We start from the raw sequence: 17,796 nt of genomic DNA, 5'->3' as shown, positions 1-17,796 counted from the left end.
TTACACCCTCGGGTCTCCATTTAGCAAGGTGGCCCATAATACTACCCTGCCGCCGCCTTGTGATTCTCTGACCGTTCATGAGTGACTATATCCATTCGGCCACCGTGTTATGGGTTATAGATAAACCCATGGATAACGGAGACATATATAATAGTCTCCTTTTCAGGTGAGAGGACGCTAAAGGCAGTGCCTTTAAGGCACGCCCCCAATATTGTTTGTCAGGCTGGAAATTTTGGACATTACTACTTGCCGTAGTTTTGAAGCAATGCATGATGGGAATCCGGATGTTGTGTGTCAGTGTATAAACGTGCCGGCTGGTATAAACACACGCTGAGAAGCAGCTCCGTGCCTGCCTACTTTATGGGTTATAGATAAACTTATTGATAACGGAGACATATATAATAGTCTCTTTTTCAGGTGAGAGGCGACGCTAAAGGCAGTGCCTTTAAGGCACGCCCCCAATATAGTTGTCCGGCTGGAAATCGGGAGAAATTCGGGAGAATGGTGGTCCCGGGAGATTTTCGGGAGAGGCACTGAAATTTGAGAGTCTCCCGGAAAATTTGGGAGGGTTGGCAAGTATGTAGTAAGACACCTTTAATGCACCTTTTGTATGAAAATAGACCCATTCATCGGCAGGAAGCCTCATAGTCTGGAATATATGGTACGTATAATCAACATTGTATCAATGTCTTGTGCCTGCTGGGCTGACATCATCATGAGGCGGCGCATTTAAGGACCTTTATAGATCGGCGAAGTCGCGACACTATCAGGCGTCTGTTGTCCTTAATGCAGTGTCCCCTCAGGCACCTAATTAGGTGTATTAATTTCATCTTGTGGAGGGAGGAGGAAAGGAAGAGCATCGGTTCCCTGCTACTAATTTTTCATCCAGCTCAAACACTGATTTTCTCATTGATCTCCAGGGTGCTGTTCAACAGCAGTCATGACAACGGCCTTGGTCTCTGCTGTTGCCTTTTTCACTGTGCTCACAAGCTGCATTGCATTAGAGCTTGCCATGAATCACCAGGCACTCACAAAGCAGAAGACATCAAAATGATCGATAGTGCGGGTGATCTATGCTTCTGTTGTGTACTTGTCTCATGAACACCTGTCCAGGGGGGCTGAGAGGCAGAAATATATTTTCATTGAGGGGATAATTAAACATGCACTTGCAGATACCCTTCATGATGACCATATGTCCCTCAGGTCTGTTTGGATGTAGTTTGTCTCGCCAAGTCAGCAGCCTCATCTTCAACGCATAAACACATGCTGCTCGGCTGACCGTTTGAGGGATGACATCACTTGTGTGCGTTTTCTAACACATTCACAACTGGACATAGATGGGAAAAGACTAAATGATTTAAAGAGGTCGTCTTGGAAGTAAACAAGGTAGGAGTTGAACTTTCACATACTCTTAATCTCCAATTATAATAATCATTAATTGAATATAGAGATGTCCGATAATATCGGACTGCCGATATTATCGGCCGATAAATGCTTTAAAATGTAATATCGGAAATTATTGGTATCGGTTTCAAAAAGTTAATTTATGACTTTTTAAAATGCAGCTGTACGGAGTGGTACACGGATGTAGGGAGAAGTACAGAGCGCCAATAAACCTTAAAGGCACTGCCTTTGCGTACCGGTCCAATCACATAATATCTACGGCTTTTCACACACACACAAGTGAATGCAATGCATACTTGGTCAACAGCCATACAGGTCACACTGAGGGTGGCCGTATAAACAACTTTAACACTGTTACAAATATGCGCCACACTGTGAACCCACGCCAAACAAGAATGACAAACACATCTCGGGAGAACATCTGCACCGTAACACAACATAAACACAACAGAACAAATACCCAGAACCCCTTGCAGCACTAACTCTTCCGGGACGCTACAATATACACCCCCCCCACCCCCCCCCAACAACCTCAACCCTGACCCCCCAAACCCCGCCCACCTCAACCTCCTCATGCTCTCTCAGGGGGAGCATGTCCCAAATTCCAAGCTGCTGTTTTGAGGCATGTTAAAAAAAAAAAAATGCACTTTGTGACTTCAATAATAAATATGGCAGTGCCATGTTGGCACTTTTTTTTCCATATCTTGAGTTGATTTATTTTGGAAAACCTTGTTACATTGTTTAATGCATCCAGCGGGGCATCATAACAAAATTAGGCATAATAATGTGTTAATTCCACGACTGTATATATCGGTATCGGTTGATATTGGAATCGGTAATTAAGAGTTGGACAATATGGGAATATGGTATATCGGCAAAAAAGCCATTATCGGACATCTCTAATTGTATATACATAATATTATTATAATATGTACACATGCATATGTATATATATTATATCATATTATATTATATATTTATATGTAGATGGCTACTTTGCGTACAGTTGGCTTTTGGGCCCTGGCCAAATTTTTTTAGCCCAATGCTGCCCCCCATTGAAAAGATATGGGCCCCCCTGATGTAGGGGAAACCCTGAAGTTGTTGGCAGATTCAAAGCAACGATGCGTCTAATATGAATATATGGTACTGTATGCTACTCTGGCGGTATCGAGTGGTTGAGGGGTCAAATTACTCCTTTACAAGGATTTGCACATATTTCAAAAGGGAAATGCTTGGATTCATTTGGTTTTCATTGAAAAAGCATTTTAACAAAACAGGTTTACATACAACTTGTGTTTCAGTATCTTCTAGGATCGGATTGATTTTGACCATATTTGCTCAAATCTGTAGTCTTAGTTTTTGGCAACTCTTGCGAGAGTCTCTCTTGTGTGCACAAAGCACACCGCATGGTTTTTCTATTGCCCATGATGGTGGATTGTGTGACGTGAAAAAACTATACCACTAGTAGTGGTCAGAAAAAATATCCAGAGTCGACAAATTAGTGGAAACTAAGGGTGTAACGGTACGTGTATTTGTATTGAACAGTTTCGGTACGGGGGATTCGGTTCGGTTCGAAGGTGTACCGAACGAGTTTCCACACGGACATATTAAGTAGCGTACCGCACGTTGTGTAAACAATGCACACTGAGGCACAACACACGTCATGCTAGCAGCGACCGGGCTACTACAATATGCAAAAGCCAGAGCTGGAAGACCCTCCTGCCTCGTTAAGATCTCCCGTTTGGTAACATTTCGGTTTCGCAGTGCGATACAACAATGGATAACATTGCTTCAACGAAGAGAAAGACGAACAAACACAGCTCCCACCGCATTCAAGCAGCTTCTCCTCTGCGAGTCAGGCAGGGCTAAAGCAATAACAAATGTTTTTATAGCAGCAGATTTAAGACCGTATTGCATTAAAAACTAGATTTTGACCCACTTCTATGGTGGAAGAACAATGAGCCCATATATCCTCTTACTGCCAAGTTAGCCAGGCACTGCCTCGCCATACCTGCTACCTCCGTGCCCAGCCAAAGGGTATTTTCCACAGCTGGAGACATTTTAACTGCAAGCAGGTCTGCTCTTTCTGCAGACAATGTGGATAAACTGATTTTTCTGGCAAAAAAACATGAAAATTGAGTAAAAGTCACCTGGGTTAAAGGCTGGGGTGGGGGAAGAAAAGTTAATCTGAGGCTGAGTTGACTTGAAACTGTTTAATGTTGCACTTTTTGTATGTAGAAGAAAAGTTTTGTCATTTTATTTAATCTGAGCAACAACTTGAAGCAGTTTAATGTTGCACTTTATATGTGGAAATGTTGCACTTTATATGTAGAAAAGTTTTGTTAAGAAACCAATTCTGAGCCTTATCTTATTTAGTTTTTATTTTATATATGTTGACTGCATTAACCCTGGCAATAAAGCCATTGTTTACAAATTTTGGTAAATAAATAACCAAAAAATGTATATTTTGCTTTTTTCTTACTGTACCGAAAATTAACCGAACCGTGACCTTTAAACCGAGGTACGTACCGAAACCGAAATTTTTGTGTACCGTTACACCCTTAGTGGAAACCTTGACTGGTTTGTTGTCCACCAGGCAACACAAACAACCAACCAGAAGTTAAGCAGCATGTTGTTTTTTTTAAGAATTTTATTTTGATATTTTTTTAATTTTGCATGAAACTCTCGAGCCGCATGCGGTTCTTCATCCTACTTGTAGCTCCCTTAGATTTTTTTAACCCTGGACTGAAAAAAAGGTAGCATTTTTAAAAAGAGTTTCAACAATTTCCAACTGTCTGTGAGGCGGTGAATTCGTACAGGCTCAGTTCTGAGGCGCAAGGAAGTAAAGCAAAAGAGACTGGAAGCCCGTGTGTTCAGTTCAGCTTCCTGAGTGTGCAACCTAGGGATGTCCCAATCCGATATTTGGATCGGATCAGCTGCCGATATTTGCCAAAAATTGCGTATCGGCAAGGCATGGGAAAATGCCGATCCAGATCCAGTTTAAAAAAAAACTGCGGTCCGTGTTTTCCAACGCACCGATTTAAATAATACATTCCACTTTTCTGCTGCTCCGTAATTTCCGTTCCGCATTTTCCAGCACACCTTCAACACATCTACAGGTCTGTGGATTCTCACGCAGCTGCTTTTAGCTGCTGGCATTACACGACAGGCTCTTCTCACTTTTTCCTGTGTCTCCCTCTCACAGACAGCAAGCGCACCTTCTTACACACGTCACATACTGTCACGACATACGTCACATACGTATACGTCCTCCCCGAGCAGAGAGGTAGCAGCATGGCTAACGTTAGCTGTGATACTAGCGCAGCCGTGCGAGCAACGCTCCCTCTAAGGTGCTCGCCTGTGCAATTGCGCACTGTTTAAGCGTCCTCTGCGCATAGCAATTATATGCCACGCACAAAATCAAATAAAAAAATAAGCGCATAACAATTTTCGACACACGGACACGACAGAGAAAACAGTTTTCGTCATCATTGTTCAAATATTGTAACGTCTGTCGAGATGCTTATCTCCATTCGGTGCCACACAACCACACCATCAAAATGCCGAGGCAAAAATTTCCACATCAACACCGTATGAAAAAATTAGTGATTTTTTTAGTTGTGATTTCCTTCTCTGCATGAAAGTTTAAAAGTAGCATATATTAATGCAGTATGAAGAAGAATGTTTTAATGTAGACATGCAAGCCTTGAAAGAAAAAATTTAAAATCAAGACTACATTTCCTGCATTTCTACCCTATATTTTAACTTTAGATTTATTCTCATATCAAACTCTTTTGGCTGTCTTTTTGACACTTACATCCGGCGCCGCCCTCCACACCCTGGATTATAAATAATGTAAATAATTCAATGTGATTATCTTGTGTGATGACTGTATTATGATGATAGTATATATCTGATAGTATACATCTGTATCATGAATCAATTTAAGTGGACCCCGACTTAAACAAGTTGAAAAACGTATTCGGGTGTTACCATTTAGTGGTCAATTGTACGGAATATGTACTTCACTGTGCAACCTACTAATAAAAGTCTCAATCAAAACACATAGAATCATCATACTGCTGTGATTATATGCATCAAGTGTTCATTCAAGGCAAAGGCAAAATATCGAGATATATATTGTGTATCGCAATATGGCCTTAAAATATCGCAATATTAAAAAAAGGCCATATCGCCCAGCCCTAGTTCAATGATGCCATTTCTGTTTGTCATGTATAATTTTTTCTATTTTGTGTTTATCCTTGAATAAACAGGTCAGTTTCTTGTTACCAACCATTGTGTATTATTCAAACTCCCCTCATTCAGCTGGCTAGTTGTTATCAAGAGTACTAAAACCCTTTTCAACATGATTCTGACAACTAAGTAGGCTAAATAACTTTAAACTTTAATACATGCTCGGATAGGCCAGTATCGGTCAGTATCGGTATCGGTCAGTATCGGTATCGGATCGGAAATGCAAAAACAATATCGGTATCGGATCGGAAGTGCAAAAACCTGGATCGGGACATCCCTAGTGCAACCCCTTTGGGTAAACTAACCATGAATAAATGCCAAAAAAGCAACATTTTCACATGTAGAGATTGGAAGAGACATATTTAGTAGAAGAGGCCGCTAAATGTCTCTTTTTGTCATGATCCGTTGCACGGGTCATGTTTTGTATAGTTTGGTATTTCCTTCGTTGTTGTTTATTTCTGGTTCAGCACCCTCGTTTGTTTTCTTAGTTGCCATGGGTGCTGATTTTCGTCACCTGCCTCTGATTAGTGGTCGGGACGCTCACCTCCTCCTGGTCACTAATCAGAGAGCTATTTATTCCTGCCTCGCGCCACGCTCTGCCTGGCAGTCTTGTTCGCGACACTTACGATGGTGTATATTTTTTATGTGAGTTAAGAATTACATGACCTGGGCAACGGATCATGACAAAAAGAGACATGTTGCCGCCTCTTCTACTAAATCTGTCTCTTCCAATCTCTACATGTGAAACTATTTTTGATAGTAAAGGTTGCATACCCCTGCTCTAAAACATGCATTTAATTAAATTGAAGTTGATTCAACTAGTATCGTTTCACAAAAAAGGCCAAACCAATCTCCACGTTGGTCGGGCTGAAGACGATGAGTTTGTCAGGTATTCTGTGAACTTAATTAGGGGCCTGCTTCAAAGCACCCATTTACAGGCTGCACTTTTTCCTTCAACAGCATCACTGATTATTACTCACTGCAGACTTCAACGTAATAAAACATCACTTACTGTACAAGGTCTGATCTCACTGGAATGTCGACTTCTAGAATGTTCACATATTCCTGTTTAAATGCAGAATGACTCATAATCCTCACAACGAGAAAAAAATTGGGGTGGACCCAAGCACCTTTTCGTGTCGTCCTGGCCATTGCCGTGTCTAAATTGGCTGTCAAAGTTGACCAACTTCTGGGATTATGTCCTCATCCTTCTGCTATCCAGGTGAGAGGCATTATTTATGATCTAGAATAAACTTACACGAGCTCTGAGGCAAGGAAACTGTCAATATAGCTAAAACTAGATAATCTGCGTTGGCGATTATAATAACAATATACTAATACTTGGCTAATATTCAGATCACGTAATGTAAATGGAATATTGTTGCCGGTTTTTGGGTGTTTATTTAAAAGGGCTGCGATGAGGTGGCGACTTGTCCAGGGTGTACCCCGCCTTCCGCCCGATTGTAGCTGAGATAGGCTCCAGCGACCCCGAAGGGAATAAGCGGTAGAAAATGGATGGATGGATGGATTTAAAAGGGCTTTATGGGCAACTAAAATCACCACACTCTTTCAGCAGTTGTATCAGGGTGCAGAAAACTGTGTGCGTGTGAGCTGTAAAGACTCTGAGTGGTTCCCCATCAACAGCGGGGTCAGGCAAGGCTGTGTTGCCGCACCAGAACTATTTAACTGTGTCATCGACCACCTGATGTCCAGAGTCTGTGTGCGAGTCCCCGGGGTGTCACTTGGAAACTACACCCTAAAGGACCTCGAATACGCCGATGACACCACCCTGTTCAGTGAGACCGCTGACCAGCTCAGGGAGGCCCTCGGTGTGTTTGATGAGGAGACCAAACAGCTCGGCCTGAAAATCAGCTGGTCCAAAACCGAACTCATGCATATCGGCGGTGGACCAGACCCACCACCCTTCTTATTTGAGGATACCCCTGTCCACTTTGTCCCTACCTTCAGATACCTCGGCTCGACAGTCACCAACACCGGCGACCTCAAACGAGAGGTGGACCGCCGTCGCGCCCTTGCAGCCTCCGTCATGCAGTCCTTGTGGAGACCGTTGTGGCGACACCGGCACATATCTCGGGACACCAAGTTGAGGGTCTACAATTCCTCTGTCATCTCTGTCCTTCTGTACGGCTCGGAAACATGGCCGCTGAAGCTAGATGGCTTTGATTCCAGAGCCCTCAGGAGGATAGAAGGCATCACGTGGAGCCAGCATGTCACCAACAAGACCCTAAGAGAGCTAACCCAACAGCTCCCAGCATCTCGCCTCGCAGCAATGCGTCGAGTGCGCTGGTATGGCCATGTCATCCGCCTGCCGGGGTAACACCCCACGCGCAAAATCCTGGACTTCAACCCGCAGCAAGCTGGCTGGAGATGCCCTAGAGGCGCCCCCAGGACTCGCTGGCTGGATGTATTAGCCCAGGACCTTAAGGCCTGCAATGTGACTATGGCACAAGCTCAACACCTTGCCCACAACAGACCCAGATGGAGAGACCTGGTTGCTATGGTCGGCTCTACGCGCCCTGAAATGCAAGAGGACTAAGTAAGTAAGTAAGTTATGGGCAGAATAGGGGACCTGCCATTGACTCCATTGTAAGCTGAGTTTTATTTACGAGTTAGAATGCATTAAAACATACTTTTGTCAACTTGTCTCTCATAATGACAGGCACAATCTAAAAGACAAAGTGCAGTTCCCCTGTAGGAACAGCAGCACTCTTCCAACCTTCACCATAAAACTGCTGTGCGCAACATCCTGTCCGACTGCACTTACAAAATAAATGTTTCAAAAAAGTAGGTTACACAAACACTTAAAGCACTCATTGGTACATTTATGTTACAAAAGTACGTGAAATACTGCAATTAAAAGACATTTTATTAAATGGTATTTATTACTAAAAAAGCACAAGGTTAAAAGTGGAATTTCCAAATAAAACTACAGAAACGAAACTTGGGAATGAGAAAAACAATGGATTGGGAGTTCTCGACCCCAGAACCAGGCTCCCTCAGTCACATCCCTGCTGGGGTTAGCTGATTGATCACAGAAAAAAAGGAAGATGATTGGCCAATGTTTTCGTATCATCATGAGGCTGGCAACACCGCACACAGAATGCTATTGATTTTTGGGGAAATTGATGTCAGTGCTGGTGCAGAGGCTAATAAATTGCATTGATCTGGTCCAGAAAATGAAATGCCTGTAATGATAGAAGCATTAGTGCAACTTATTAAATAATACGGTCAACCAAATGTAGCAAGAAAATTGGGGCGAGGAGATCTGAACTAAGTCATAGACTCAGGAAGAAATCAGTTCTGCAGTTGCAGGCTAACAATATTTGAAAACTCCTCCTGTTATTGTTAATGTTTGTCCCCCTGGGCATGCCGATCAATCTATCTCAGTCTGCTACACTTATGTGCTGATTAGGGGCAAGTGAAGCTACGATTTTAATGCTTTAGTTATTTATTTTATCTCTCTGCTCTCTGGAGAGAGATAGTCCCTGCGGGAACCTTTGCTGCAATGCAGCAAAACAAATCAGCAGAATCCTTTTAGTAAATCTCGTATATGCATAGAGCCTCTCCTTGGTTTTAATCACCTCATTGTGGTGGTAACAAAACTGTTACACAATTGCAACAATATGTAAAGCACGGGTGTCCAAACTACGGCCCGCGGGCCAAGTGCGGCCCAAACCCCTAACCTTAACCACAGTATGTATGTGTATATATATATATATACCGTATTTCCTTGAATTGCCGCCCGGTATATATTATCCGCATGCCTCGTTTTACCGCCGGGTCAAACTCGTTTCGCAAAATAATTAGCGCATGCTTAGAATTAGCGCATGCTTAGAATTACTGCCGGGTCAAACTTGTTTAGCAAAATAATTAGCGCATGCCTCGTTTTACCGCCGGTTCAAACTCGTTTCGCAGAATAATTAGCTTATGCCTCGTTTTGCCGCCGGGTCAAACTCGTCACGTCACGAATTACACTTCACCTTTCAAGGCATCATTTTCCAAAATGGAGGAGGCTAATTTCAATAATTTAAAATCGCATAAAGGGAAGATGATAAAGAGCTATTCAGTAGGATTTAAGGTCCAAGCTATTGAATATGCTAAAAAGAACAGTAAAACTTTTTTATTAATATAGCTGCGTGTGTCAAATATGAGTCATTAAATGACTCCAACCTCATGGTGGTAGAGGGCGCTCGTGATCCCAGGGATCATTCTTGCAACTACTCGGCTGCAGAAGAAGTGACAACAACAGTTTTCTAAACTGGACTTTCAATCGAAGCAGGAGGTAATAATTAAAGGAAGATCTCCATCGAGACAGAGAGACTTTTAAAACCGAAGAAAGATAAGGAAGACTTCTATAAATAAGTTATCGATGCTTTTGTTCAGAAGGAGCGGCGCATGGACTTCATTTATAAGTAAAGGTAAGACCATAATACATTTTTTTTTATTACCGGTAAATGTGCTTTTTATGATGGTATCCTTACATCACACTCAAATTTATAAGCGCAGGCCGGAGTGAGAAGAGGTTTTAAATTAATTACCGCACAGGCGCTAATTCAAGGAAATACGGTAGGTGTATATATATATATACCGTATATTACCAAATAAACGCCCTGGTGCAAATAACCGCCCATGTCCTAATAGCCGCCCGGGGTCTGACCCCATTTTGTGAAATAAACGCCTCTTCCTAATAAACGCCTATGTCCAAATAGCCGCCCATGGGCTGTTATTTGCATAATTTAGATTAAAATCATATTGACTTCATTAAACCCAATTTATAAGCTAAAAGGAAAAGCAAAGGTGCAATAATTCTGGTCATTACGGTAACAGCAGACGTTACGTGGGGATTCTGGGTAATCAACATATTGCAATGGGTGACCGCATATAGCGTAACACACACTCAACGACAACAACAAACCCACGAGGAAAAGTTTCAACATGGCAAGCAACAGCAGCAGTGAGTTGAATGAACAGGATACCGGTACACCACAACTGATGGACGGGAATACTTTAAGGGGGAAGAACAGAAAGTTTGACTTAAAGTTCAAGCTAGCGGTTGTGAAGTATGCGGAGCAGAATTCTGGTTTGGCAGCGGCCAGGCAGTTTAACGTTGACCCAAAACGTGTACGAGAATGGAAACTAAAAAAGGGAGAACTACAATCTCAGTCGGCAATCGATGGAAAACGGGCTCGCTTATCTGGTGGAGGTAGGAAGAAAGTGAGCGACGAGCTTGATGCTAATTTGTGTCAGTGGATACATCACGTTCGTGGACTGAACCACCGTGTGTCCCGCAAAATGATCCGCATTAAGGCAAAGGACAGTGACAGTATTATTGTTCTGTTTTGATGGTGGGTTTTATACTTGAGTACTTGGTACCATAATTTTATTTTTCCCGGTAGGCTGCTTTATTTAAAAAGTTTATTTATTTTTAGTATTTGTATTCTATTTGACAATTGTTGCACTACTGTCATGTTGAGGCCTTGTTGATCTCTTGTCTTTTGATAGTCTTGTTTTTTTGTTTGTGTGTTTACATTAGCTTTTACATTTAAAGTTTTTAGTACGAAAAAAAATACTGGACAATAACCATTGTAACCAAATAATGGCCTGGTGCAGGCTGGTGCAAAAATAAATAAAAACCTTGTGCAAATAACCGCCCATGTCCTAATAGCCGCCCGGGGTCTGACCCCATTTTGTGAAATAAACGCCCGGGCTACTATTTGGTAATATACGGTATATATATATATATATATATATACACATGGTTGGTTCCTCGCTGCGAGGATCAAGGGATGGGGGGGCGGTCGGCAGGCCCATAGATGGCTGTAGAGGCCGATGCGTGAAGCGCAGGCCCTGCCGCATCGCGGGTAGACGTAAGTGTTGCTGGGCGTTGCAGGCTGGCTGTTCTCTCTCTTCTTGCGTTTCTTCCTCACTCGAAGCTGTGGCTTGCACTGTCCACAACGTGGCGCGAGTTGTCACGGTCACTGGCCTCCTACTGCCATTTCTGGTGTTGGATTTCGGTGGGGAACAGCTGCTTTTTCAGCTGGTCTTTGTACCGCTTTCTTGGTGCGCCACGACAGCGTTTGCCCTCCTTCTGCACGCCAAAGAAGACTGCTTTGGGCATCCTTGAGTCTTTCATTCTGGCTACGTTGCTGTTGTAGCAGTGGAGACTCGAGGCTGGGCAGTTTAGCTCGCTGCAGGGCCTCCTCGTTGGATCACTACTGTCTGGTAGACCTGGATCTTTGTTGAAAGGTGGAGTGAGTGTTTCTGTCAAACTCTCTTGTGCAGGCGTCCGAATGCACTGCTGGCCCGGACGAGTCTGTTGTCAAGGTCTTTACTGACGGATGCGTCGTTGGAGATGACGCTGCCTAGGTAGGTGAAGTGCCCCACCGCATTCAGGCTGGTGCCCTTAATGTTGATCTGGGGTCGGCTGTAGGCTCCTCAGGTGGGCGGATGGTGCAGTACCTCTGTCTCCCTCAGGCAGATGGTGAGGCCAAAGGCCTTGGCAGTCTCGGCAAAATGGTCGACAAGGTACTGTAGCACAGTCGTCCGCAAACAGCAGCTCCTCCATGGTCTTGGTGTGGGCGAGCAGACGGTGTGGATTGAAGACGCTGCCGTCTGTTCTGAAGCGGATGAAGATGCCGTCCGCCAGGTCTTCAGGTCTTCCTTCGCCTCCCTCAGCATCATGCTGAAGAAGATGGAGAACAAAGTCAGCGCGAGGACACATCCCTACTTTACACCGTGATCGTGATGAGGAAGCTGTCCAAGAAGGCGCCGTTGTGCTTGACCTGGCCCACCTGACCTTCGTGCAGCTGACGGAGAATGGTGAGGAATTTTGGAGGGCAGCCCAGACGCTCAAGTATCTTCCATAGATCCTCCCTGCGCACTGTACCAAAGGCCTTGGTCAGGTCAATAAAAGCTGCGATTAGATCATGTCTGTTGTCCCTCTGTTGGCTCGGAAGCCACGCTGACTCTCTGGTGCATTCTCCTCGGCGATGGTAGGAATCCGCCTGTTGAGCAGGAGACGTGCCAAGATCTCGCGTGCTATAGAGAGAAGGGTGATGCCACGATAGTTGGAGCAGTCTGATTTCTCTTCTTCGTTCTTGTAGAGACATACTATGATGGCATCTCGGAGATCCTGAGGCACTGAGCCTTGCTCCCAGCACTTGGCGAAGAGGTCATGGAGACAGTCATCTGTCGGACCACCTTCTTCACTTCCTCTAGCGTCAACAGATCGTCAAGCTCTGTCTTCGATTTTGCTTGGGGGATCTACAGCAAGGAGGACTCTTGCACTTGCCGTTAGTCCCTGAAAAGGCTGCTTAAGTGCTCGGACCAGCGGTGCATGATGGCATTTTTGTTTGTCAGAAGGGTTGCGCCGTATGGAGAACGAAGGGGGGCTTGGATCTGGTGAGAGAGTCCGTACACAGCCTTGAGGCGCCTCATAGAAGGAGCGTGTCTCCCCAAGGTCAATATACATCTGTGTTCTTTTGGCGAGATCTGTCCACCATTCGTTCTTCATTGTTCATAATCTTTTCTGCAAGGTGTTGCAAGCAGTTCTGTGCACGGCCTTCAAGTTGTTGCTGTAAGGGTTTGCCAAGAGGCGTTGATGGCAGTTGCGTTTCTTCTCGAGTAACTCTTGGATTTCTGTGTCTGCTTTACCTCTGCAGTAGTCATTTGAAGGACTGCCTTCAGCTTTGTCCACTGTTGGTCGATGTCAGGGTCAACTTCTTTTTCAAGTCTTTCCCCCAGTCTGGCTTGGAAAGTCTCCTGGTAGGGGCGGTTCCCCAGTCTCTGCGCGTTAAATCTCTTCTTCTGGGGGCCTTTCTTCTTTGGTAGAGGTTTGAAGGTGAAGACCATTTTGCTCCGGACGAGTCTGTGGTCAGAGTAGCAGTCAGCACTGGGCGTGACTCTTGTGTGCTGCTCGTCTCTTGCGTCCCGTTGTCGGGTCAGGATGTAGTCTAGCGGGTGCCACTGCTTGGACCGCATATATATATATATATGTGTATATATATATATATATATGTATATATATATATATATATATATACATATGTACAGTGTGTATATATACACATTATATATATATATTATATTGAAATAATGGATTTGTAAATAATGGTTAATGTAATTGGATATTATGTGTGAGAAGGTTCGAATCCTACCTTGTTTACTTCCGTGACCTTAAATTTTTGTGATCAGTCAGAACTATCAATCAGCTCAAATGTATACAAATATATATATATATTTACATTTATATATATATTTGTCCATTTTCATGTGTCAGGTAAACCACGACGAATGGGGCCACATGAATCCCCTTTCTACTGTATTAGTTAACAGAGAGAAAATGCTTGTAATTCAAGCTATGCTAGCATTTCAAAGCATAATAAAAAGATGAGAGACAGCTAATATTTCAAATGACTGTCATTTAATGTACTCGTAAGTTGAGGTACTACTGTAGAAGAATTTGTAAAAGTCCAGATTGCTCCGTTTATAAAATAGATTGCTATGAAAAGTAGGGATGGGTACCTTTCACATATGAACCGATATAGTACCAATTCATGGTAACTGGGAATCGGTACCAGTACTACATTTTTGGTACTTTTGTGTGTGTTGACAAATATTAATTATTTTGAATGATAAAATCAATTTTTTTATTGTAACATTTAAGAATGAACTGATTATAATAACTTCTGTCCAGTTGATTTATTTTGCTTTTCTAGCAAATTTCTAAGTCATTTTCTTTGTTGGTATTGAAAATTGCAACATCACCGAGAGGTAGTTTGGCTGAGTCCGCTCTCAGTGCTGCTGGAGTGATGCCCAAGTATTAGTGTTCGGGATGTAACAATATTAAAATGTTATATCACGGTTACAGTGACCAAAATTTGTGTATTATAATATTATAATCGCAATATTGTTGAATGTGCTCAAAAAGTACTTACCGTAAATTATGTACTATAATCTGCTACTTTCTTCCTACGCTTTGCACCCTGCTGCTATAAAACGGTGCGGCTAATTTGAGGATTTTCTTCACTGACAGTCTTAATCCAAATAGTTTTCATTAAACACATGCAAATAGACTGAAAAGGTGTTATTGTTTGTGCTAGGGCACCATCTTTTGGACGAGTTTGCTCACTGCGGGTGCTGCAAGTTGATCGTCTACAAGTGTTTCCTGCTGTTTAATGCTTTGAACCAGTTCAGGCTACTAATTGTTCACAGCGTTTCTACTCTTATGGATTCTTCATTCATCCCTCCAAGCAACGTTTGTAAGTTTTGCAACGTAACTAAAACAATTCTTACTTACTAAAGTGTCCCATGTGTGATGTTTGTAGGAGTGTTTCTGTACGTGCTATCGTAATGTAATGAAGCTAGCGTCGTTAGTATTAGCTGTGGAGAATGCATATATTTGTTATCTACTTTGATGCTTTAGTATAACATTGTGATCATGCTTTTGGTACTTTTCCACTCTGGAGATGTTCGCGCGGCCGGTATATTTCCGTTGCCTTATTATCTATTGTCGATTTTCATATTTCGTCCTTTTTGCGCCCAGTATCTGCACAAACATGATTAATTACTCCTCAAGAGGGTGGTTTGAGTTGATACCGAAGGACTATCACCCTCTCACTATAACAGTTAACTCCCTTTGTCTTATTGTTTAGACCTCTCTTGGCGGTGCTATGATTGCGGTGTAAGGGCTGGTCTCCTAAAGCTTTAGTAAAACTTGGCCAAGTACTATTCTGTCTCAGTGGTCCTTTTTACTCAACATATATGTCATCCAAAAGAACTTGGGATTGACCAGTGTGTTTTATTCCCTGAGCGGAAGACTGATCACGCGCAACTATTATGCTAACACGTTAAGAGTGCCTGTGTTAGTATTATTATTAACTTACACTTTTTGTATTGTTTCAGTTTCACAAATTCCTCAGTAAATTCACCAAAACGTCACCGTGGAGTTATCGAGTCTGTCTAGCTGATTCGAGAGCTAGCTTGCGCAGCTAGTGGGTCCATGACGATGACTTCTGTTTTGTTTGATCAGCCGTTTTACTGCCGTGTTACAGACACTGTTTGGAAACAATTAAAATATGGAAATAAACATTTACAAAATATTTTTATGTAAATAACTCGGTTTTTTTTTTTTTTTCATGTTTTGTATTTCTTATGCTTCACTAATAGTGTTTTAATATTTATCTCTTTAAATATTTAAGCTTTGATCGTCTTAAATACTACTTTGTACTGTAGCATTTTTAGGACTTATTTAGATTAAAAGTGCATTGCAAATAAAATCTATTTGTCACGTCACTATTTGAGGTTCGTTCCCCCGGGATGCAAACAGATCACTCTGGACAGGACTTGCAGGTAGGAGCATGGTTTATTCTTGACAAAAATCAAAGTACCACCAAGAACAGAAAACAAGTCGAAAGAAAACACGTGCCAATCGCACTCGAAGCTAACTTAGCATCGGCTAGGAGACAAGCCAAACTTACGTGACGAGAGCATGAAGCGAACAAAGAAGCCAGGCCGACTGACTGGCAAAGGCAGGCTTAAATAATGCCTCTGATTAGTGCTCGAGAAACAGGTGAGCGTCCCGAACACCAATCAGAGGCAGGTGAAAATAATAAGTAGCCATGGAAACTAAACACACTCAAGTGTGCACAACAACAGGAACTAAGGGAGTCCAAAACTAACAGAAAACAACAAAAACATGATCCGGGCCACGGATCATGACACTATTATTGTACATTACTTCTTACTCTTTTCATCGGTCCTTGAACGCACCGTAAAACCACCTGCGTTTCATATTCCTCGGATCAATCTCTTTCTAAGAGCACAGCTTGTATGTTCAACATGCACAATTGAATATCATAGTTGCTCAGACAGTAACGTGTTCATGTAAGATTAGATATTGGATAGTTCTTAAAGCGGAACATTATCACAATTTCAGAAGGGTTAAAACTATTAAAAATCAGTTCCCAGTGGCTTATTTTATTTTTCAAAGTTTTTCTCAAAATTTTACCCATCACGCAATATCCCTAAAAAAAAGCTTCAAAGTGCCTGATTTTAACCATCGTTATATACACCCGTCCATTTTCCTGTGACGTCACACAGTGATGCCAACTCAAACAAACATGGCGGAAAGAACAGCAAGGTATAGCGACATTAGCTCGGATTCAGACTCGGATTTCAGCGGCTTAAGCGATTCAACAGATTACGCATGTATTGAAACGGATGGTTGTAGTGTGGAGGCAGGTAGCGAAAACGAAATTGAAGAAGAAACTGAAGCTATTGAGCCATATCGGTTTGAACCGTATGCAAGCGAAAACGACACGACAGCCAGCGACACGGGAGAAAGCGAGGACGAATTCGGCGATCGCCTTCTAACCAACGATTGGTATGTGTTTGTTTGGCATTAAAGGAAACTAACAGCTATGAACTAGGTTTACAGCATATGAAATACATTTGGCAACAACATGCACTTTGAGAGTGCAGACAGCCCAGTTTTCATCAATTAATATATTCTGTAGACATACCCTCATCCGCTCTCTTTTCCTGAAAGCTGATCTATCCGGTCCAGTTGGAAATGCATCTGCTTTGAGTGTCGCAGGATATCCACACATTCTTGCCATCTCTGTCGTAGCATAGCTTTCGTCGGTAAAGTGTGCGGAACAAACGATCAAATTTCTTGCCACTTTTGCATCTTTGGGCCACTGGTGCAACTTGAATCCGTCCCTGTTCGTGTTGTTACACCCTCCGACAACACACCGACGAGGCATGATGTCTCCAAGGTACGGAAAACAGTCGAAAAAACGGAAAATAACAGAGCTGATTTGACTCGGTGTTTGTAATGTGTTTGAGAAAATGGCGGATTGCTTCCCGATGTGACGTCATCGCTCCGAGAGCGAATAATAGAAAGGCGTTTAATTCGCCAAAATTCACCCATTTAGAGTTCGGAAATCGGTTAAAAAAATATATGGTCTTTTTTCTGCAACATCAAGGTATATATTGATGCTTACATAGGTCTGGTGCTAATGTTCCCCTTTAATGTGGAACAAGGTTAATGTCTCTTGTTTTCATGTCAACATTCAAGCTAGCGAGCTGGCGCCAGTCAGTCCATGAGTTTATCAA

The sequence above is a fragment of the Nerophis lumbriciformis genome, linkage group LG26 (assembly GCF_033978685.3).
Source record: "Nerophis lumbriciformis linkage group LG26, RoL_Nlum_v2.1, whole genome shotgun sequence".
Lineage (NCBI taxonomy): Eukaryota > Metazoa > Chordata > Actinopteri > Syngnathiformes > Syngnathidae > Nerophis > Nerophis lumbriciformis.
Note: the sequence above shows the minus strand (reverse complement) of the source record.